Source organism: Eubalaena glacialis, chromosome 10 (genome assembly GCF_028564815.1).
Source record: "Eubalaena glacialis isolate mEubGla1 chromosome 10, mEubGla1.1.hap2.+ XY, whole genome shotgun sequence".
NCBI classification, from domain to species: Eukaryota; Metazoa; Chordata; class Mammalia; order Artiodactyla; family Balaenidae; genus Eubalaena; species Eubalaena glacialis.
This window is the reverse complement of record NC_083725.1, coordinates 41,499,029-41,521,701: the sequence shown is the minus strand read 5'-3', so window position 1 is coordinate 41,521,701 and position 22,673 is coordinate 41,499,029.

Here is a 22,673-nt window from a genome sequence, read left to right as displayed (position 1 = left end):
AAATTAAGGAAACTCTCCCACTTACCATTGCAACAAAAAGAATAAAATACCTAGGAATAAACTTACTTAAGGAGACAAAAGACCTGTATGCAGAAAACTATAAGACACTGATGAAAGTAATTAAAGATGATGCAAAGAGATGGAGAGATATACCATGTTCTTAGATTGGAAGAATCAACATTGTGAAAATGACTATTCTACCCAAAGCAATGTACACCTTCAATGCAATCCCTATCAAGCTACCAATGGCATGTTTCAAAGAACTATAACAAAAAATTTCACAATTTGTGTGGAAACACAAAAGACCCCGAATAGCTGAAGCAATCTTGAGAAAGATAAACGGAGCTGGAGGAATCAGGCTCCCGGACTTCAGACTATACTACAAAACTACAGTAATCAAGACAGTATGGTACTGGCACAAAAACAGAAATATAGATCAATGGAACAGGATAGAAAGCTCAGAGATAAACCCACAAACATACAGTCATCTTTTCTTTTATAAAGGAGGCCAGAGTATACAGTGGAGAAAAGACAGCTTCTTCAACAAGTGCTTCTGGGAAAACTGGATAGCTACATGTGAACAAATGAAATTAGAACACTCCCTAACACCATACACAAAAATAAACTCAAAATGGATTAAAGACCTAAGTGTAAGGCCAGACACTATAAACTCTTAGAGTATAACATAGGCAGAACACTCTATGACATAAATCACAGCAAGATCCTTTTTGACCCACCTCCTTGAGAAATGGAAATAAAAACAAAAATAAACAAAGGGGACCTAATGAAACTTAAAAGCTTTTGCACAGCAAAGGAAACCATAAACAAGACGAAAAGACAACCCTCAGAATGCGAGAAAATATTTGCATACGAAACAACTGACAAAGGATTAATCTCCAAAATATACAAACAGCTCATGCAGCTCAACATCAAAAAAACAAACAACCCAATCCAAAAATGGGCAGAAGACCTAAATAGACATTTCTCCACCAAAGATATACAGATTGCCAACAAACACATGAAAGGCTGCTCAACATCACTAATAATTAGAGAAATGCAAAGCAAAACTACAATGAGGCATCACCTCACACCAGTCACAATGGCCATCATCAAAAAATCTACAAACAATAAATGCTGGAGAGGGTGTGGCGAAAAGAGTACCCTCTTGCACTGTTGATGGGACTGTAAATTGATACAGCCACTATGGAGAACAGTATGGAGTTTCCTTAATAACTAACAATTGAACTACCATATGACCCAGCAGTCCCATTACTGGACATATACCCTGAGAAAACCATAATTCAAAAAGAGTCATGTACCACAATGCTCACTGCAGCACAATTTACAATAGCCAGGACATGGAAGCAACCTAAGTGTCCATCTACAGATGAATGGATAAAGAAGATGTGGCACATATATACAATGGAATATTAGTCAGCCATAAAAATAAAAGAAATTGAGTTATTTGTAGTGAGGTGGATGGACTTAGAGTCTGTCATACAGAGTGAAGTAAATCAGAAAGAGAAAAATAAATACCGTATGCTAACACATATATATGGAATCTAAAAGAAAAAAAAAAAAGGTTTTGAAGTACCTAAGGGCAGGACAGGAATAAAGATGCAAACGTAGAGAATGGACTTGAGGACACGGAGAGAGGGAAGGGTAAGCCGAGACAAAGTTGGAGAGTGGCATTGACATATATATATAATGAAATGTAAAATAGAAAGCTAGTGGGAAGCAGCCACATAGCACAGGGAGATCAGCTTGGTGTTTTGTGACCACTTAGAAGGGTGGGATATGGAGAGTGGGAGGGAGACGCAAGAGGGAGGGGTTATGGGGATATATGTATACATATAGCTGATTCACTTTGTTATACAGCAGCAACTAATACAACAATGTAAAGCAATTATACTCTAATAAAGATGTAAATAGATAGATAGATAAATAAATAAAAAGTCTGGGTCATATTGTCCTCTAATAAACATAATGTATTAGAAAAAAAGACATAAACTATTTCTATTACCTCAAGAAAATTCTTTTCCTCTTTTGCATAAAACCTCCCTCTCCCACACTCAGTCCCTGGTAACCATGGAGCTGATTTGTATCCCTGTGCTTTTGTTTTTTTCTAAAATATTGTAGAAATGAATCATGCAGTACCTTTTGCCTTCTCTCACTTTTTAAGATTTATCCATTTTGTTACATGTATCAAAAGTGGCTTGTGGGCTTCCCTGGTGGCGCAGTGGTTGAGAATCTGCCTGCCAATGCAGGGGACACGGGTTCGAGCCCTGGTCTGGGAGGATCCCACATGCTGCGGAGCAACTGGGCCCATGAGCCACAACTACTGAGCCTGCGCGTCTGGAGCCTGTGCTCTGCAACAAGTGAGGCCGCGATAAGTGAGAGGCCCGTGCACCGCGATGAAGAGTGCCCCCGCTTGCCGCAACTAGAGAAAGCCCTCGCACAGAAACGAAGACTCAACACAGCCAAAAAATAAAAATAAATAAATAAATACATTTAAAAAAAGAAAGTGGTTTGTTTTTTTAGTTGTTGAGTAATATTCCAATTTTTTTGACTTTTTCAAGAATTTGGTTGTAATCCCTCATGTAATAGTGTACCAAGGATACCCGATAATGATGCTCCCCCAAATCAAACTCAACACCTGAGAAACGGAAGCCATATTGAATCACAAACACGTTAAAAGGGAAGTAAATACCCAAAGTCAGGCAGACTTTCTTGCTGTGTGATTTTGCTTAGATGATTCTGTACACTCTTCTTTTAAGGCCTATGGTGGATTGAGGAGATTATTATTGGAACCCAACTTTTCTCCTCCCAAAACTGGAATAGCACCAATGTGTGCAGTCTGTCATTCAGTGAAATGAATCTCTTGCTCATTTGTGGAGGGGGAAATAAAAGCAAATTGTAAACCTCTCATTCAAAGCACTGGTTTTGAATCCTGCTTGAGCATCAAATTTACTGTTAGAAACATGTACATATGCCAATCCCTACCCATGACTTCGGCATTAGAATTCTCAGGTTGATGGTAGAGTGTGAGTCTTTTAAACATGGTGATTAGCTCCAATGAATAATCAGAGTTGAGATTCCATGCTTGAAGCTCTCCTTGATTCTGAGAACTTGCATTCTTTGGGGTAGTAGACTTAAATTTCACCTTTTTTCATCTATTTCCTCCTCTTTTCCCAGGATGGGAAGACTGTGCACAGGTCTACTCCAAATACTGGTGGGAGACCAAGGAGGAAGGATCCAAGTAGAGATCTACTTACTACATGTCTAAATATTTAGACTAGAGGCCAAAGAAGCTGTGGACTCGCACCTCTCCCCACACTCTCTCCAACCCCCATCCAGCCCCCATCCCTCAGCAGCCTGTGAACCTGATAGTGCACATCTTCTGGGGCAGGACAGAAGCTGGGCTCTTGCCAGAACTTCCTCGTCAAGCACCCTCCCCAATGCTTCACTTTTCTCATTCAAGATTTCCAGGTAGTTCTAAGCACCTCCCCAGAGGAGCAAAGGAAAAAAGATGTCTGGGGAGCTTCATCTGCAAAGACACCCACTTCACGTGATTTGGGGGAGACATTCTTCTCACCTGACCCTCCCATCACTCACATATATACACTGCCACACCCTCAGTCTTGCCTGTACTGACTTGAAGGGCCAATGCAACTTGTGCATCCTCCTCCCATAATATCATTCACTCAGGGTGGTAGAAAAATTTCAAAAAAACTTTCTTAAGATATAAAACAGGGAAAAAAGAGGCTTTATTTAGAGTTTTTGATATGCAAGACACTCTAAAGTATGGGGCCCAGTTTGGGGGCCCTTCTTGCCCTGCTTAAAGGGTGGCACTGGCTGTGTGCCTGTGGAGCTTCTGCCTATCTTCCTCATGTCTGCAGGCAAAGGTATCCTCACCAGGAACTCCCACTATCATGTAACCCGGTGTTTTCCTGTGCTCGGTATTTGAATGAACATAACTGCAGGGAACTAGATCGTGAGGTGTGAGATAAGTCACATTACCTCATTACCTCTTTCCTCTCAGTTTGTCTGTGTATAATATGTATGTGTGTGTATACACGTGTGTGTATATATATATATATATATATGCATATATAAGTGTATATATATATGTATGTGTGTGTGTGTGTATATATATGTGTGTATATATATATATATGAATAAGGCTTTCATTTCCTGCCATAACTGGGCTTAGAGTCTTAGGGGAGAATACAGAAAAAAAAAACACAAAATTATAATGCAAAAAGGAGGCTCATGTCCTTAACCCAGACCTAGGGTCAGGGGAGGCTTCCCAGATGGCTTCCCAGACATTTAAAATTAGATCTGAAAGTTGAAGAGGAAGTAAACACATATTCTAAGGCCAGAAAGGAAAAAGGGTTTGGTGTCTTCAAAGAACTGAAAGAACGATGGTTGAATCAGGGAGGGCAGTGGAAAGGTGGGAGGGGACATAAGGGAATGGAGGGTCACAGAAATGAGAGACAAGGCTAGAGGGTCAGGTGGGGGAATGGGGTCAGATGAGGTGATGTCTGTAAGCCACACTGAGCAGCTGGAATTATTTCCTGAGAGCTAACTGGAACCATTGCTGGGTTTTATGCAAGGGAGTGACACATTGCTAAATAAGGAGGAATTGACCAGATCCCTCTCTCTCCTCCAGGAACAAAAGCCAATGACTACTAGATGACTTTGGCCTCCAGTGTAAGACCATGACTCTTTGTTGTGATGGCCAGTGCACATGACTTGGTCACTTGGATTTCCAAAAGTATTTGGATTCCATTCATTTCAGACCAGTTTTGCCCATGATGTCTTCTTCATGTCCCCAGGCCTGCATTCTAGGAACACGAATGACTCACTTGAGATCTCTTTGAAACAAATTTGTCCCTACAGTGGATGTGTCCAGAAGTAGCTAGCTTGAAACACCTGGTACGGACATATACCTCAGAAATAATTGTGGGTGCGGTTCCAGACCACTGCAATAAAGTGAGCCATACAAATTTTTTAGTCTCCCAGTGCATATCAAAGTTATGCTTACACTATACTGTAGTCTCTTAAGTGTGCAATAGCATTATGTCTGAGAAAACAATGTACATACTTAATTTTAAAATATTTTATTGCTAAAAAATGCTAACCATCATCTGGGCCTTCAGCGAGTCATAGCAGTGACATAAAAGATCACTGATCACAGATCACAATAACAAATATGAAAATAATGAAAAAGTCTGAAATATTGCAAGAATTACCCAAGTGTGGCACAGAGACATGAAGTGAGCAAATGCTGTTGGACAAATGATGCTGAAAGACTTGCTTAATGCAGGGCTGCCACAAATCTTCAATTTGTGAAAAACATAATATCTGCGAAGCAAAATAAAACAAGGTGTACCTGTAGCTTCACTTCTCTGCAGAGAAGTCACATTCTAAAAACATGAGGATTACCAAAGTGAGGCAAGTTAAAATTCTCTCCAGCCCAGTCAGCAGTATCCAGGAGAGCGCTAGAGAACTCCACCAACCTCAGCCTACAAGACTAGGGGCAGCCAGGGAACACCTTAGCCTTTGTGTGAACTATAAATTTATTTAAAACTTGTTGGTTTTACTTCTTACATTTCAATATTTTCTATAGGTTAGAGTAAAAATAACCAAGTCTTCTCTTTACTCAGAACCTTTCAATCTACAAGAAGTCCTCATAGAAAGTCTCATTTATTTTTCCCTACCTTGGCTGTCGCTTAGTCCGTGGACACTGGGCTTGCCTGACCAGGTACTTTGGAGTTTTTCACATAACAGTCATAATTTTTTTGAGACTTTCATTCATCAGCCATTTCTTCATTACCATGCTGCCTCTCAATAGCTTTTCTCTAAGTCTTTTCCAGCTTTTTTAAGTCTTAGATTGAGGTGCTGTGTCCTGGGCTGCATAAATTATTAAAAGATATTTTGTACAAGCATGGAAAAATACTTTTATTAAAAATATGCATCAGGACTTCCCTGGTGTCACAGGGGTTAAGAATCCACCTACCAAAGCAGGGTTTACGGGTTTGAGCCCTGGTTTGGGAAGATCCCACATGCCGCGGAGCAAATAACTACTGAGTGTGCAACAACTATTGAGCCTGTGCTCTAGAGCCTGTGAGCCACAACTACTGAAGCCCGCGTACTAGAGTTGGTGCTCTGCAACAAGAGAAGCCACCACAATGAGAAGCCCGCACACTGCAAGGAAGAGTAGCCTCCGCTCACCACAACTAGAGAAAGCCCAAGCACAACAACGAAGACCCAACGCAGCCATCAATTTATTAATTAATTAATTAAAATATGCATCAATCATCTCATATAATGTGGAGTCAATATATCAGAGTGGTTAAAAGCCTGAGTTTTGGGGTCACACAAACCGAGTTTCAAACCCTTTTCTATTTCTTACAGGCTGTGTTTTTAGGAAAGTTCTTAACCTCTTCAAGTCATGGTTTTCTTGTCTATAAAGTGAGTTTAATAAGACAACTACTGTATACATCTGCTGAGAAAATCAGATGAGATAATGCATATAAGACACTCAACACAGTATCACTGTGTTTGCTCAATAAATGTTAGACATTGATAATAATATTCTGATTATTAAAGGATCAAATAAAATTAATGAATGGACCCTGCCTGGAAGAGGAAAATGTATTACTTGCCCTATTTAAGTAGGTGAAAAAGACAACTCTGCAAATAATTGTAAAATAGAGGAGGGTGTGTACTGCACATCTGTTTTGGTTTTGTTTTGTTTGTTTGCCTGCACAATATTCTCTCTTCTTTCTTTTAGTAAAAAGCATCCTCCTTTACTTTGATTCTCTCTTCTCTATCCCACGGGATGATTGTGCTGTGGAACTGTCAGTCCAGTTCAGGCCCATTGCCACTCGCCCCTACCAAGGGTGGCCAGCGGTCTTGAGCTGAGAGAACACAACTCTCTCTTCCTGAAAACTGACTCTTGAGTGGACTGACATAAAATGAAAGCAGTGAAGTAGAATCATTTCAATGGAACTGCCCAGAGAAAGTCTGGATTCCTCCTCTTGAGATATCAGGACTGGGCTGGAATCTGTCCTTTCTGATATCTAGGAGTTTAGCTTTTCTTTCAATTCTGTGAACTACCCAGAATCCTTAGCCAGAGTTGAGTTCTATATTTCTCACACTCAAAGAGCCCTGAGAGAGATACAAAGTGCAATAAGGCCAAAATAAAGGGGCTAAGCACTGGGTTCAGAAGGCAGATGACTTTGCCTAGCGTGACAAGGTGAGACTTCATGGAGGAGGTAGTATATCCAACAGGCATCCATCAGGTGGATCAGTCACTTTCTATCTCCATTTCCACTTCTACTCTTGCTGTCAAGGAACTTTGCTCTCTGTATTATGGTCTCTTCCCATTCACAACTTTTCCTGCCTCTTGGCTTCTGCCCAGTGCCTCTTCTCTATGTTTCTCTTCACTCTTTTCCAACCTAATATCTGCAGATTCTCTCAAATCTTGCATTTAAATTTCCCAGGAGTAAGTATCGATTGGTCAGTCAACTGCCGTCCAGTTTAGAACACCTATTAGACAAGGTTCTTTTGCCAGGTTGACCTAGAGGCCAGTGCCCAGACTGTAGATGTCTGGCCAGATGCGTTGGCCAGGAGAGTGGGATCCTGTGTCACAGAGAACAGTAACCCCTGTGTATGGAACTGTGAGAAGAGGGCTGTGGACACGGTAGACTCAAATAGGGCTGTGTCCAGGAGAGGTTCCAAGGTAAGTCTTTTGGATTCATTTTATAGGCAATAAAAAGCCACTGAAGATTTTGAAGAAAGACTAACTACTAGAATATTATTTAGAAAAATCTGTTAGTAATTTGTGGGGAAAGAATGGCCAGCACAGGTTGCAGGGAGAGCAGTGTGGAGCCTACTATAAGGGTCCAAGTAAAAGGTTACCGGATCCTGACCTAGGGCTTAGGCAGGACCTTCTTTCCATCCTTGGAGAATGGAAATGAAAAATTGATGAGGAAGGCATTTAGAATAATTAGGCACCAGATTGGATAGAGGACGGGAGGAAGAAGGAACTGTCAAAAATAACTCTGAAGTTTTGAATTTGTGTGACAATTCCAAAAATAGTAATAGGAAATTCAAACTGGCTTGTGGGAGGACAGGAAGGATGAATTCTGCTTAGGACATAGTCATCACTCAAGACAGAAGTTGCCTTGCAATGATCAGAATCAGACATTTTAAAAGTTTAAATTTTTAATTTTAATGTGGACATATTTCTTTAAATGAAATCATAAGTGGAAGACCAATATGTCAAGCAAAATAAAAGTAAAAATATTCTTGTTGAGGTAGGATTGGGTAGGAGGGTCCCAGGGCCTTCCCACTCAGCCCTGCTCTTATTACGTCCCCACTCTTGACACATACCTAAGTGAGCATCTTAGATGATGCATGGAAAATAGTTGGAAAGTGCTCGCTCTTTTATAGATGGAGAAAACTGCTGTCCAAGGAGGAAAATGAACAGCCCAAGAGCACACAGCTGGTCAATAAAAGATCTAAGACAAAACCCCAGATTTCCTAACGCACAGTTCACTCATGGAATGTTTAATGTGTGCCTGGCCCTGTGCTAAGTCTACAATGTGACAGAGATAGTCAGTCTGTTTTCACAGAACCTATATTCTAAACAAACAAGTGATACATTCAGAGTGATGAGCCCCACGGAGGAAACAGAACAGACTGCTGTGGGAAAGGACAGCCAGGCTGGGAATGGTGGGGGGTAAGAAGAAGCCAGCTGTGTGAAGAACCAGGGGAAGTGGGCTCCAGAAAGGAAGAGCAATTGCAAAGACCCTGAGGAAGAAATGAACTCTATATGTTTGAAGAACAGAAAGGCATCAGTGTATCTGAAAAGCAGTGAATAAATGAGATAAATGATAAGAGGTGAACGACGTCAGAGAGGCAAACTGGGGCCAGTCATGCATGCCTCTGCTGTGTGAAGTTTGGTTTACCAGCAAGATGTTTGAATAGAGAGGTCCAGCAGAAACTGGAAATTCGGATCAAGGTCAGGGTAGAGATACATGTTTACAAGGCTGCATCTTTTCAGGGAAACTCTGGAAGTGCATCAGGCAGCCAAAGGCAAGAGTGCAAGGAGAAAGGAAAAAGAGCTGATGAGAGAAACTTAGGGAACATTTATGGAAATGGGGAAAAATCACAGAATAGAGCTAAGAGAAGCACCAGTTAAGCACATTCTCACAGAAGCCCTGGGTGCCATGACCTTCAAAATTGAGAAGGGTGTCAACAGTGTCAAATGCTGCCACCCCCCCCCCCCCCCGCAAAAAAGTCAAAGACATTAGGGATAAAGACTCTGGGCTTGGCAACTAGGAAAACACAGCTGTTCAGGTGACCTGAAACACAGTCTCCATAGTATGATGGTGCTTTTGGTTGAAGTCAAATAGCAAGGATTTGAGGAGTGAATTACTTCAATCAGAGGTATCAGTACAACTCAGTGCAGTTATAAATTACGTACTGTGTACTTACACATGCTATAGCATCACTTGATATTGGAGATAGAGAGATAATAAAGAATCATCAATGAAAAGGGATAAGTAAATGTGACCTTACCCTCCAGTATTGCCTAGTGAAAGAGATATGGAAACAAATATCCTAGGACAGTGTGACAGTCTGTTGAAATCAAGTGTATTCACAGTCACACCAGAAGTTTAATGTTAAATGTGTCAATGATGAAATTGCTCAGGACACAATTTCTGTTAGAGCATTTGCTCATTTAGAAACTTTGGCACAATTGTTGCATTATAGAACCTGTGGGTTGTGAAAACCCACAGTTCCATATGGGAGTCAGCCTTCAATGCAATTTGACTAACATTTATTCAGAACTTTCTATACAAAAGCTGTAGCACTAGACACTACAAATGGTCCCAACCCTCAGTACTTTTACAAGTTAGTAAGAAATAGAAATACTGTAAGAAAAATAAAAGTAATGTGTTTGCAAGTTCAGAAGAGGGAGGCTTCAATTCTAACTGAGCTCTAGCTGAATTCAACAAGCTGTGGCATTTCAGCTGCATTTAGAAGGTTGGGTAGGACTTTGCCAAGCCCTCCTGTTCAGTCATATAAAGCTGATAGAGCACAAGTTCGTAATTGTTAATGGGCTGAGGGGTCCTGCCTGTCTCGCTCCTTCAACTAGGCTTAAGAATGAACTAGGGGACGCTTAATGAATGTTTGCCTGCTGAAAATAGGAGCAGCGTCTTGGAGTGACACTAGACTACTGGGTATATATGCCTCATTATCATATTCCTCTGAATCTTCTGGATTATATTACAGTTACTGGAACTGGAACTTGATGGCAAAACTTCTTCTAGGGTGGTGAATAAATGACATATGCTACCACAAGAAATGCTGCAAGCAGAGCAAGTTCTGGGTTACTAATGAACCATTTGTTTGTTTTAAAGCTCTTCCCTGTAATAACATTTATTTATAATACAGTTGGTTTCTCTTTTTCCCCAAATTAGTCATTTGAAAACCTACAAATGAAATACAAGATCCAGTTTGTCTCAGGGCTGTGTTTTCTCTGTCAAGCGTGTCTTGGCTTAGCCATCATGTAATAACAGAACTCTTCTAAATTTATCAGTACAACACCTAAGGGATCCCGTTTCAAGTCAACAGGCTTTAAAGAAATAGATTTTAAAAGACTACTGAAAACTAAAGGACAAAATATTTCTCAGTATGAAAAATATGAAAAATGCTTTTCTGTGTAACAAATCAGCTCTAAATGCAATGTGTGAATTTACTCTGCCTCCATTCTTCCTACTGATTAGTATTTGTTACTTGGGTTTAAATTTAAACTAATTCATTCAGAGTGAGATAACTTAAACAGTAATCCCCAGTGATGGAAGCTGAACTCCCCTTTGCACAGACCCTAGCCCTGGAGATTGTAGAAGATTGGAGGGATATTTGTACTCTTCCAGTGGCCCAAGCTGGAGGTAAATAGGACTAAGATGTTTGCAGCATCCCCCCTGCCAAGTACATACATATCGACACACCCCAGACAACATACTACAACTCTATACTGTTTAATTTGTGCCCTCTTTTGGGTAGATGCATTTCCCAAGTGTCCTTTGTGTACGGTAATTATGGCAGGGTAACTAGCTGCAAAGGACATACTTTTTCTATTCCCAAAGGCCCCTCATTTCCTCCCATTTCCCCTTCCCTTTCTCCTTGCCCTCTGCTCCTACTTGGCAAGCCCTCCTCTGGGCCAGTGAGTAGCATTTCATACACAACGATGTTTCTGAGTCAGAATAAGACCACGAACCCAGGGAGTTTTGTAGTCAACATGACTACCTCTGAAGCAAAATGACTGCCAGATTCATTCAAGGTTGTACAGCTGGCCCTTGTCTGAAAGTGATGTCATCCAGTCACCTCCTCACATAGCCAAGCCTATGGGTACTACCCCCCATGGGGACCACCACCCCATGACACATTGAAGTTCCTGTTCTTTGTTGCAGGTGAAGACAGAAATTGCTCAATGCCACAAAAATAAAATGAGCACTTGTCTTACTTTTCTTAATTCAGTGATTGGGTATTACAGTAAAACTATACCAGAGAGCAGCTACATAGGGAAAATCACTGGAACTTTTTGCATTTTTATTGAGGGTGAGAAGGGAAACCTTATCAATTTCTAAGACTCACTATTTCCCAATCTACTCTCCCCTTGTCCACCAGTTATGTTCCCAGTGGTCAGGGACCATGCGTATTTACCTACTCTGCCATGGAAGTTACTTAATCCCTATTTGTAAAACTATATACAACCTGATGTTTTGTAATTGTAACCTACAAATCAATTCACATGTTTGATTAAATGTGTCTGTTATCAAGCAAAGTTTCCTGTGCCCACAGTGCAGAGAATCAAATTCTGACTGCAGGTATCTGCAGCAAAGTAAGGGTTATTTTCAGGGTTCCAGGAAAGGAGAATGGGCAGCTCATGCTGAAAAGACCCAAACTCCCTGGATGGCTTTTAGGATAGATGAATGGGTAAAGAAGATGTGGTACATTTATACAATGGAATATTACTCAGCCATTAAAAAGAATGAAATAATGCCATTTGCAGCAACAGGGATGGACCTGGAGATTATCATACTAAGTGAAGTAAGTCAGACAGAGAAAGACAAATATCATATGATATCACTTATATGCAGAATCTTAAAAAAAAAAAAAAAGTAAGATACAAATGAACTTATTTACAAAACAGAAACAGACTTATAGACTTAGAGAATGAATTTATGGTTACCAGGGAGGAAGGGTGGAGTGTGGGGAGGGATAGACTGGGAGATTGGGATTGACATGTACACATTGCTATATTTAAAATAGATAACCAAAAAGGACCTACTGTATAGCACAGGGAACTCTGCTCAATATTCTGTAATAACCTAAATGGGAAAAGAATTTGAAAAAGAACAGATACATGTATATGTATAACTGAATCACTTTGCTGTGCACCTGAAACTAACACAACATTGTTAACCAACTATACTCCAGTATAAAATAAAATAAAAATAAAAATAAAGACAATGTTAGAGGATAGGGTCATAGGATGCCTGATCAGCTTGTGGACCTTCTTCTGATTGCTTGGTTGTGAGGTAACAGTGTGATATTTCGGGAATCTCAATCATTAACCTTCTGGTTCCATCTGGGGTCTCTGTGCTTGTGTTCAGCATGTAGTCACCATCCTCCACGGGGGTCCTAGTTTCTGCAGAACATTTCAAAGATATTCATCAGATTGTTACCTATATTCCTTCAGGGAGATCTAGGAGTCCTGTGACTCTACTGTTCTAATCATTAACTGCTTGAGTCTGCTCTTTGTAATTCAGGGAAGGCCTAGGAGACTAAGACCTTTTTCTACAAACAACAAATGGGGAATATGGAGGGGTTTTGTACCAGGAAGGTCCTGCAGGGTTCTGTTTGGTTTCAATCCCCCTTTTCTTTTGATACTCCTCAATCCTGAGGGTCACAGGTGTTGGACAAGAAAGTGAATAAAGTTTTGGATAGAGAGATTAATCATAAACTCACAGGGGAACTTGGTTTTAGGGGGACTCAGTTTCATGTCCTGTCACTTATTACTGAAACTTGTTGCCTAGGTGCCGTGACCCAGTTTTACACCTAAACCTAACTTCACTTCCTCCCTGAGAAATACGCCAACAACCTCAGTTAGCAAAATTAGGCTGCAATATACTCAAAACTACTTTGTTTAATGAATGAGGAAGTGATGAATGAAAACTCTAACAGTTAAATTTTATTCTAAGAAATTTGGAAGACAACCTTATCAATGGTAAGATTGCCAGTCTCTTTGAGAGCTTCAGCTGTGAGAATTCTACTCGAGGGCATATAGCAAAAGCCTTCTCAAGCTTGACTCAACTCTGACTATCATGACTTCATGTTCAGTAACAGGCATTCAGCTGGTATAAAACCATGCTTCTACAGGGTATGTTTTGCCCCCCGGGCCCAAAGTCTTAATTCTTCTTCACTAAGTAAAGAATCATCAATGATTATACCACCAAAGGGAACACACCAAAGGGAACACCTTAGTCCATTTTCTTTATTTTCCCAAGGAGGAGGGACTGGGAGTTGATAGCATCAGCTGTCAGTTGGGGTTGAAGATGGGCAGAGATAAGTCAGCATATCCGGGGAGCGTGAGACACACCTGTAATGCTGTAACCTAAGGGTGTGGCCATGTAGATGTACTGTCTATGGAATGAGTACATCCACTCCATATAGCTGTAAAACAATAGGTTTAGGCCCAGAGGATGTGGCGTTTTCAGCTGCAATATGAATTCTCAGAGTTGATTCAGCTACTGATGCAGAAATAAAGTCAGGCACATGTTTGGAAAAATTGACTATCTTGTGCTTCAGCTGACTGGGCCATGTCACATGGTTAAGTTGTATAACATATCGGAAGAAATAGGTTTAAGAAAAGGCTGGATATCAACAATTTCTGTCCATGCTCATCCTGAGGATCCAGCAGGACTTTAGTCTCAGATGAGCTATACCCCAGAGTGCAGTGCCTCTGTCATCCCACCTAGACCTTACCTTTCCTTGGGAGAAATCCTTGATGACTGGCTAATCTTCCTTGCAATTTAGAAGCCTCTGGGTCTTTCCACTAGGATTTGTGCATACTGAGGAAATATGGATAAATTTTAAAACTAACCTAAATAAGACATTTAGTAAAGAAAATCTATTTCCTCCAATAAACCTTAAAATGTATTTCACGGACAAATAATAATAAATCCTTTATTAGGTACTCTTTCTTTTTTTCTAAACTACTGTATTCACATGCTGATATCTACTGTTAGTATAGATAGTACAATAGTTGACTAGATGATCCTTGCAAAGGGCAGAAGGGCCTTTTGATGCTACCACCCACATAAGAAGAATCCTCTGTTGGCCCAGATCCAAAGAAAGGGAGGCAGGACTCATTAGCTGTAAAGAAATGGATGACTGATATTTTTTTATTTTCAATTCCAGAGAGCTCCTTCTAGGAATTTTAATAGCAGAATTCCATATTCTCAGGACTTCCCTGGCAGTCCAGTGGTTACGACTTCGCCTTCCAATGCAGGGGGTGCAGGTTCGATCCCTGGTTGGGGAGCTAAGATCCCACATGTCTCCCGGCCAAAAAACCGAAACATAAAACAGAAGCAATATTACAACAAATTCAATAAAGGCTTTAAAAATGATCCACAACAACAAAAAAAGTCTTAAAAAAAAAAAGAATTCCATATTCTCAAGAAAAATAGCAGACATACAAGCGCTTAGTCATTTGACTAAACTGAAGAGAAGTAACATTTAGTTTGTGTGAACAAGGGAGTACTTAAGGATTACAGCTGTAAACCTGAAAAAATGACTTCACTTTTCACTATTGCTACCCCCTCCACCGTCTTCTCTGCACTGAGAACAGCTCTCCGGCCACAGCCCCTCATCCCCTGAAAATGTGTGCCTGCACTAAGTCCATCTCCACCCCCCTCCTTGGTCAGCCACTGTGCCCATCACTGTCTGCAGTGGTGTGGAAATGACTGATGAGAGCCCCAGCAGGTTGGCTGCTCAGGTATCCTGACCTCAGTCCTTCCTAGCCACGGCTTCCAAACCAACTCCATTTCAAGGGACATTGACACAGAAGCCACGTTCACTGGGGCTAGGTTGCCAAGTTAGGGGTGGTTGGCTCTGGGGCTGGAATTGAGACTGTGTTTGGGAGCCTCATTATTTGTTATGCCAGGAGCCCTTCTCTGAAGCAACAGTGAAGGGCTTCGTCCTCTTAGAGGCAAGGGGCTCTTTTGTCTGATGGTGGCCTCTCTCATGCTCTGTGCCATGTGAAGGAGCCATCTCCTCTCCCATAGTTCTTTCTCCCATGTTTCATCTGCCCTGTATTGTATGTTCTTTTTTCTATAAGCCTCCAGGCAGTCTGGGGAAAATGGTTGACTCAGGGTTTAACAGAGGGAAGATAAATAATACTGTATTTTTTTTAAAAAAAGACAAAAAAACAAGAATGACTTCAGCTACTGGTTTTGAGGATGTGCTTCCTGTCTCTGATTTAGTTAGACCCATCATTCCATACCTCTATCCCCCCACGACCCACCCCTACCTCCATTTTCAGCATTGTTGAAGTAGCAGCTGTTATTTCTTGAGCACTTGCTACAGGCCTAGGAGTCTGCTAAGGGCTCTACATGAATTCTTTCAGATTACAGCAAAATTCCCACCTCAAAATGTCTCTTTGGCATATGGATTATTTCATATGCATATGGATTGTTTCAACAGTCAAGGCCCGAAAGACTCAGGAAGAAACTTTGACCTTCCCCTAACTGCCTGAAAGAAGGTAGAGGACTGGTTCCAGGAAGGGAGCTGCCACCATGGGTAACTATAGTATGAACTAGGTGCACACAAGGAGGCACCCCACAAAGTCAAGTCGCTTGTTAAAATTCTCTGTGCCCCACTGTCTCTGCATGGGCTAGCAAACATTTGCTTACCAAACATTTGCTTTTCCATCTCCATGTGAATTGCTTTGAAGTCCCAGACCACTGCTCCCAACATCCTCTTTTGTCTTCAGCTGAAGATGGTGTTTAAGGTGAGGGTTTCAGCCATTTTGGCAGGTTACTAAGTTCTCCTGGGTCTCTCCCATGTGTACATGTTATTAAACTTTTGTTTGATTTTCTTTTAATCTGTCTCACATCAATTTAATTCTTACACCAGCCAGAAGAACCTAGAAGGTTAGAGGAAAATTACTTTCTTCCCGACAGACAGCTGTGACTAGCTTTTGTGCTGATGATATCCAGAGGGGCTATGGGGTGGGTGCTCAGGTGTTGTGAAGGAGCGATCTTTGTAGTTGTACTTTTTTTTTTTCTGAAGAAGCCAATTGATGGCTAAGAGTGAGAGGGGGAAGAAATATTTAAGATGTTTGGGATGGACTGAAAAAAATTGAGATAGTTGTATGTATTTGTCAATATTTCTGTCTTCACTGAAGGAAGAGACCAGCCCTTCATCCATAAGCAGTGGGGGAGGGGGGCTTCCCTGGTGGCGCAGTGGTTAAGAATCCGCCTGCCAATGCAGGGGACCCGGGTTTGAGCCCTGGTCCAAGAAGATCCCACATGCCATGGAGCAACTAAGCCCATGCACCACAACTACTGAGCCCGCGCTCTAGAGCCCGCGAGCCACAATTACTGAGCCCACGTGCCTAGATCCTGTGCTCCTCAACAAGAGAAGCCCCCAAAATAAGAAGCCTGAGTACTGCAACAAAGAGTAGTCCCCTCTCGCCACAACTAGAGAAAGCCTGTGCGCAGCTATGAAGAACCAATGCAGCCAAAAAAAATTAATTAATTAAAAAAAAAGTTAGCAGTGGGGCCCAGTCTCTGGGCTGAGGCAAGGACCAGAACTTGGACCGGTAAGATCTGGTAAAAAGAAGGCAGTATCCTCTGGGCACAGAGTATTAAGAAACAGGGATTCTGGCATAGGGACTAAAGGAGGAGACAGTTTGTAACAAAGGTAGGGACTCTCTTGAGAAAATCACAGAAATTGAGTTGTCAAAACTGGATGCAAAACCAAAGTTTTCCTGGCAAAGAAAATTTCTTACTGAATCTCAGACAACTGAGCCAGAGCCCTTTTAATCTCTCCTGACTAAGGTCAATCAGAGACCTGAGCTGTTGGGAGAGGATGGCCAGCAAAGGCTAAGAACCTGGGGGGGCCTGACTGTTATCCAAGATAATATAGACACATGGACTCAGCTCCCCTTGTACCATCAGATTAGTGGTACCCTTATGGTAGAATTAAATGTATTTCATGACCCTTGATAAATAATGGATATCTAAACACATAGTGGACTGTGGAAGTAGTAGAGGAATTAATAAGCTAGAAGGAGAAAAGTGGGATTGAAGCAGGTGATAGATGGGCCCTCAGGCTGAATGGTTTGAGTTCATTCCCTGTGGGCCAATACTCTGAGATGGGAATAACAGGACAATTAAAAGAGGAGGCTGGGCCCTACCCAGATAGAAGATAAGAGACCACATATCCCTCATTCTCGAAGTCAGGAGACCTCCCCGACTACACATGATCAGAAAGTCTCCTTGGAGGTCAAAAAGGGAGTGATGCTAAGTGGCTAAGTCTACCCATAGGCCTCTTCAGTAGCATCCATCTTGGCTAAGAGATGCACGTGCACACATGGGAAGATCCTGAGATACACCAAATATGGACTCTGAACCAGGCAAATCAAAATGATTGGTCAAAGGAAACACGGAAGAAATGCCCCATATAAGTGATTCAAACTGCCAAGAGGGCGCGACTCCTTCCCTGAGCCCGCCCGTGTGTCTATCCACACGTACTGTACTTCTTTTTTTTCCTAATAAATACTTTACTTGTTTCACTACTTTCCGTCTTTGTGGGAATTCTATTTCTGTAAAGTCATAGGGCCAGGACCTTGTCACTGACCACTGGTCTAGTGGCTAGGATTCAGTGCTCTCACTGCCACAACCTGACCTCAATCACTAGATGGGAACCGAAACCCTGCTTCAAGGCGCTGCAGGCTGAGGCCACCCGAGATCTGGATGATTTTTATGGTCCAGCCTCCAACACTATTGTATGGTCTTGGAGAGATCATTTCCTTTCTCTTGGCCTCAGTTCTCATTCGTAAAAATAAAAAATGAATCAGATGATCTAATTGGTTCCTCTAGTTATTTTCATCTTAAGTAAACACAGGATATACAATAGTGCCACGTGCCCCTGGCCCCCAAATTTGCCACATTGAAATATTTCAGGAAATGTTTTGAACTTAAATGTAAATATCAAGCAGAAGCATATTACATATACAGAGGGTATAAGGCAATTCTAGTAAAATAGCTCTGAGTTCTTCGTTCATATTCCAGTTAATTCCACATAATCCCTGGGTAACTTTGTTGTACAAGTATTCTGCTTCTATTACCACTACTGCAAAATACTGCCCATTATTTCACTCCCTCATTACCCTGGTTCCTTGGCCTTTATTTTATCTCTGTTATTCAAACCATTAATCAGTTTGGACATTCCCTATGAAATTGGGAATACAACTACTTAGGAGGTATCTTATTTATTATGGGATAAATCCTGATAAGTGAATTCAGAAAGGTGGGCTTGGCTGGAGGCATAGCTGCTGTTTCTCAGCCCTCTGTTCAGCTCAAAATGATCCAAACCAGAGTTTTCCAGAAACAGAGCCAGCATAAGCATACACACTGTGCCCCATGTGCTCAGAGGTACTTAGAACTCACAGATTTCCTTTTTCCTGGTGTTACTTTGGAAGCAAAGTCACAAGCCACTTGGCACTCATTAAGCTGAGGTACAGACTGGCTAGAGGATAAAACACAGAAAGGTCACACCTTTAACCACAGAAAACAATAGTCCTTTTCAGATAGAATTGGAAGGGTTCTGTGAACTGTTTTGCTTACGACTTGTACTGTGCTAGCTTTTAGTGCTCAGTCTGTTAAAGGAAAGAGAGGGTTGTCAAGAAAAGGAAGCCTACTGGTATATGTAAACATTAAAACACAAATAATCCAAAACACACTTTTAGTTACTAATTTTAAATCTTTTTGGCATAGCAGATGAGGCCATAGTTAAGGATGCTTGGATGATGTCCTTTAATCCAGCATAAAGCCATGAAAATGGAAAAGAGTAATATCTTCACTTGTAAAGAATTGTAAAATATAACAAGCCAATTTTGAATAATGTGAGTCCATTACCATTTCAACCAAGATTTAAGAGTCTCACAGACTCACCAGATATCAAGTACTTACAATCTTTCCTTGCTCAGTTGATGTGTGGGGACATTATTGAATGATGGACTTCTGGACTGGGTTATAACAAATTTTAAATGTACGGAAGAGAAATTTTCTTTCTCACAGCATCTAATTTTAGGGCATAATTTTGACCATTTAAGTCCAATAAGATACCATGATAAACTCTTACCAAAATGGCCATGCTGTTGGTGTAAACCTACCATATCTTTGATCCTCCAGAGGTCATTAATAGAATCGTTGTAGTCCCATTTGAGTGCCTTGTGAGCAGTGAGGTAGAGCAAAGCCAAGAAATCCTAAATCAGCATTTCACGAACTCTAGAATATCAGGCAGGTATAAAAGTCCAAAAAATTTAGAAAAACTAAACCATGTGAGAAAGAACATTTGGAAAGCTTAAGCATTCTCTTCCTCTAAGCTTAACATTGTCTCCAGGTAATGGGACTGGTAATTTGGGATTTTCTTCCCTCTTGCCGCCAGCTAGTTTGGTTTCTTTTTAGTGTGATTCCATTCTCTGTGTACATTGTGTATTTTGTGGTTCATGTTGGAGCCTGTCACCCAGAGGCCTGTGGTGAAGCACAAACCCCAGCTCCAAGGGACCTGCAGCAGGTCTTGGTGGCTTGGTGTGACACACCTTCCTGACTCTCACCTCCCGTGAAGGAAAACTTTAGAGTTGAGATGAGTGACAGGGACACATAAGGAAACTAGAGCAAGCTATTCTTGAATTCCTTAGCTGTTAAACCTTATTTGAAAGTCAACAGCATAAAGTCAGGAATTAAATCATCAGCGATTTGGCCAGATTCCTCATCCTTACATTAAAGAATGAAGTATTAGTTTTGTGTCGTAATTAAATCGATTCATCATTTTCAAAACAGTATGGCTGATGCCACCTAGTGGAACTATTTTGAATCTCAACCTTATGATGAATCCTTAAATACCAAGGTATTTCCTGTAACTGGGACTTAAATTTAGTAGAGAGGTATGGTGGCTATCTTTTTGTGAGGTCTGCTATATATGTCTTGGCATTTTTATTCTGATATGAGGATACAGGGATTGAGGACTCTATTTTTAATTTAACGTGAAAGTTCTCCCAGGATAATTTCCAGGGCAAAATTTGTTTCACCAGCATAGGATCTCGTCAATTGCTCGTATTTCAAAACATTTAAACTACTGGTTCACTTCGAGGCGGTTTTCAAACTTTTCACCCTTATTATTTGATGAAGAGGCTATTACTAGCTACAATTCGACTTGAGTGCAGTGTGTTGGGCAAATGCACTCTAACTTGGTCTCTTCACATCATACATGAATATCTGTGTGAACAGGCTATTTGTATTTTAACTGTAACATATTTTATAGTATAGCCTATTAAGCCCAACCACTCAACTCATATTGAGTTCTTTTTAAATAGTACCCCGCCCCCATTGGTAAACTCCAAATAGACATTTGGTGTAATTTGAATTTTGTGCTCTGGCCACGGTGGAAGGACACTCATCCAAGTAACACCAATCAGATTGGGCATTTGAAATTGAAGCTGGAGCAGAGATGGGAGTTGGGAAAAATCCTGACTATATATCTCTATCTATTGGTTTATCTATCTAGCCATCCATGAGAGAGACTATGCAAGCAAATAATAAAGCAAATGAAAATTTTTCTGAAATCAAGTTAAACATCTCTTTTAAAAAGAGGGTAAAAGAAAGTAAATGATGTTCCATGTTCAGATATGTTTGGAAAACCTTGTTCAATAGGTTAAACAGTTTCTTTGACACAGGATTATTTGTAGCCTTTAATATGCTAGTATATACTATGAATCTTCTGGAAGGGGTGTAGAATACAGTGTTCCCCAAGATCTTAGCAGGAAGCTTTGACCCCTGGGAACACCGATGTCATCTCTCTCAGAAAAAGTGTTGCAAGGAGCACTTCCTTGGAGATTTTCTGAGGGACTCTGGGACCTGAGGGACTGGAAGGCTTGTTAAAACACAGATCTCATCCCGTGGCTCTGGGGGAGCACAGAATGTGCATTTCTAGCAAGTTCCCAGGTGGCACTGATGCTTCTGGCCTACAGAACACACGTTGAGAAGTATTGTTCTAAAGCAACCATTCTTATGCAGAGAGGAATTAGACACCTTCCACCTGGGGTTTCCCTGAGAGTTAAGTCATCCACTTAAGACGAGGGGTGGGGATGGTGAGTGGCCTTTTACCACACCAGTACCATGCACTGACTCACTGGGCGCCAGGCAGGACCAAGGCCTTCACTGGTGAAGGGCCTCCCCAGTGCTCTGATGGAAACAGGTCCCCACCTTGTTTCAGAATAATGTAGACACCCATATGCTCAAAAAAGTTAATATTTCCATCAACTGACTCAATTACCAAGAAGTCGATATTCACATGCCAACCCCTACAATGACCTATGTTTATTTTTAGCATAGACAGTTATTTTGTGCTAACAGTCTTTAAAAATCAATACTTTTTTTTTCTTGTTGATCATAGAGAGATTCTCTGATTTATATTTGGCATTGTGAAGGATAGGAGGAACATGGTTGGATTTAGGGGGGTTTCCTGGTATGGTTTACCTATCCATACTCTGCCAACATCATCATAAAACTATCTGTAAGGGAGTTCCCTGGTAGCCTAGTGGTTAGGATTCTGAGCTTTCACTGCTGAGGTCTGGTTCAATCCCTGGTCAGGGAAATGAGATCCCGCAAGCAGTGTGGTGCAGCTGAAAAAAACCTCTCTGTAACTCTCTACTGGGCTCCAACAGACCCATTCTAGTCTGAAGGCATGGGCCTGGAACCCTTTCCCTGATTCCCTTCACTGCATTGGTTGTACTCATTTTTTTTTTTTAATGTCAGTTTGGGTATCTGTCTCTTCCTTTGTGTTGCCCTTCTTGAAAGACCCTCCTGTGTCCCTCCCCCCAATATATACAGTAGGTAAAATCCCTCTTATGAGAGGATCTCAGAGCAAGTTGCCTTACCTTGTAGCATTTATCACAGTTGTAATTTTTACTTATCTGATTAATGTCTGTCTCCCCAACTACACTGTGAGCTCCAAGAAAGTAATGAGGTTTTGCTTTTCACTGTACTCCCAGAATCTACTTAAGTTCCTGACACAGGACAGAAATTAATACTTATTATACTTTATATATTTATTGGATGGATGGATGGATGGATGGATGGATGGATGGATGGATGATGTTCTACACCAATAGCAAAACTTAGAAATCAGGAATCCTATTAAATTGTCAAGGAAGATGAAAAGTGCATAGTCTGACTTTGGGGGTGCACTGGGAGGAAGGAAAGAGCAGTCTTCTCTGCACCCATAACAGGTGGTCATTTCTCCCCTGGAAAAGCACTTTATTTACTCAGTTTTAATCGCTTTGTTTTCATAGTAGGATA